We start from the raw sequence: 2,823 nt of genomic DNA, 5'->3' as shown, positions 1-2,823 counted from the left end.
CTTCTGAGTATCAACATCCACAGTGTATAGGACTTCAGAATTAGGATTATTATCCTCTACATCCATACTCTCAGCTGCCGGTTGATCTTCAGTAGTTGTTGTTTTCACCAGTGGAGTATTTAAAGAAGGTGGGGGTAATTTGTCTTTAACTTTGATGCTTGGTGGTCCACCAACTTTACCTTTCCCTTTGTCTCTGTCTTTCTGATAAACCTTTATAGGTTTGGGATTCCTATACTCTTCTTGTTTTACTTTCTCAACCAGGAATATATCCCATCCATCTTTTGTTTCCTCTGTCACTTCATTAACTCTTCCTGCCATTAGTGAAATATGTCGGTGTGCAGTAGAGAATACTGACCGGTTTGCTTGAGCAATTAAATCATCAATTTCTTGTGGAGAGTTTACCAAATATACAACAAGCAACTTCTCAATTTTTATTTTCTTATCCAATTCTATCACTGCCTGTCTTCTTGCCTCAAGTCTTTTGAATAATTCATCAGGAATTTCATTGACTACTTCCATCAAAAATTTATTGTACATATCCATGTGTAATATAACACTGTTTTCAACTTGCTCTTTTTCATCAACTATTAGAGTGTCATATATTTTCTCTATGTTCTTTAGTTTACCTTCCTCTATGATTTCATTCGACAGTATATCAAGAGGGGCAAAGTCACTGTTTGTCCTCTTCTTCTTCTTGGGTGTCAGTTTCTTCTTTGGTGTGGCCTTTCTTACTGGAGATCTCACAGCTTGTTGCTTTTGCCTTGTCCTTCTAGGTGAAGGTGTGGTTGCCGGTGAGGGATCTCTTTTTCTTACAACTCTTTTAAAAGTTGCAGGCATGTCACTTCTTGAAGAAGTACCTACTGGTGATAGGTGAGTTTCAGGCTGTGGAGCTACTAACTCATCCTCTGTTATGCCGGTTTTCCTCAATACATCTTCCTTAATGGCTTTTGCTTGTCTGGACCCTTTCCTTACAACTGCCTCAACCTTTTTCACCCTTTTCTTTGATTGAATTTGTCTTTCAATATTCTCTGCACTACCAAATACTTCTTACTTTGGCTCTCTGGGGGATTCCAGAAGTGCTTTGGCATATGTTTCAACTATGTGATCATCTATTTCATATCCCATCTCGATTACCCAAACTGTCCTTGGGATGACCGCTTCCATCCATATTTCATCTTTCTTGATGACAAAGCATATATCATCTTTGTATTTGTCTACAATTTTATGAGATAACCTTACTCTTTTCTTCATTTTGGTCTTTAATGCTTGGAAAAATTCATGAATATTGTTTTCTTTGTTCTCACCCATGTTATTGAATAGTTTAGTCAATTGTTTTCCTACCGATATGTCATATCCAAGTTCTTTGTAACCTATATTGGGAACCTATTTTGTTATGTGTAGCATTAGGTATACTAACAGATTTCCAAATCTGAAAGTTCCTTTCTTGTCCTTCTTGATCTTTCCAAGGTTGTCAATTAGTTCATCCTTTAACCACTCACATATGTCAAGTTTTGCATTATCTATTACCATATCATAAGCACTCTTAATGCATAAACTTGAAACTGAATTAAGTCTATTAGCATGAGTAGCTTTATAACCTAATATCATATTGATGAATCTCACATTGATATCTGTTACATCATTAACCCTTAGAGACCTTTTGTCAAATGTTGCACTAGTTAGGTTTATAACTAGGTCATTGGAGACCTTCTTGGTTTTATCTGGTCTCTTACTGGTGGTCGGTAACCCTGTGACGACTTTCACAGCTTCCTTGGTGATCTTATGGATTGCATCTAACCAGAAAAATTCTCCATGTACCTTGCTTAAAACTATCCTAATCACATCCTTTGGAAATTCAGGAATGCTAAGGATCTCTGTAAATCCTAGGGTCTCAATGATTTTGTGTTCATCCTTAATATTGCTGGTATTATCACATATCATGGTTTTATACATGGTTTTAATTTCCTCATCTCCTAACTCTTGAATGTTGCAGTGGATGTACATTCTGGGGTCTTCAGCATATACAACTCCCTTAGGAATTTGAGAAAAAGCACCTAAGGTATCATCCTTCTTTGCTATCTCGGGAACTAACTGAAATACGGGCCTAGGTCTTTTTATTACTTCAACAATAGTAGGGTTTGCTATGTATTCAATTGAAGAGGTTGATGCCATGATTAAATAACTTTTACTGCCTTGGATGGATGATTGCTTGGAGTGTGCTTGCTTCTTGCTTGAAATGCCTTAGCTCGGAGTCTTCACGCTCTCTAAAAATTTGAAATCTCGGTGAAATGAAATGGAGCCAAAACCTTAACTTTATAGTGTCTTTTTGCCATCTACCACATTAATTGCATGCCAGTTAAGTATTCACTTAACATTGTTTGCCGGTAATAAGTAATTTTCAACTTCTTATCTCTAACCGAGGGAATAATTAGCATATGTATCAATAGATTGCCAAACCCTCAAGGAAATTATCTTCAATTAGACGAAGAACTTCCTGCCGGTGGAGCACTGCTCTGTCCTTTCGGTGAAGCATCACCCTGTCCTACCGGTGAAGCATTGGTTTGTTCTACCAGTGAAGGAGTATTCCCAATATTTAGATCATCCATTGTTTTGAGAATTCTTGCTTAACCTCTTCAACTTTTTCTTTACCTTTCAAGCTAGAACTTTTGTTGTCTATCGATGTTCCTTTACTTCTACAGAATTTAGCAATATGCCCAATCTTGTTACATGCATAACAAGTTACATTATTTTTCTGAATGGCTTTCCCATAACCTATGCCAGTTTGTGTTTTGCATTGATTTGATAAATGTCCAAATCTTCCAC

Source organism: Cryptomeria japonica, chromosome 2 (assembly GCF_030272615.1).
Source record: "Cryptomeria japonica chromosome 2, Sugi_1.0, whole genome shotgun sequence".
In the NCBI taxonomy this organism is placed as follows: Eukaryota; Viridiplantae; Streptophyta; class Pinopsida; order Cupressales; family Cupressaceae; genus Cryptomeria; species Cryptomeria japonica.
Note: the sequence above shows the minus strand (reverse complement) of the source record.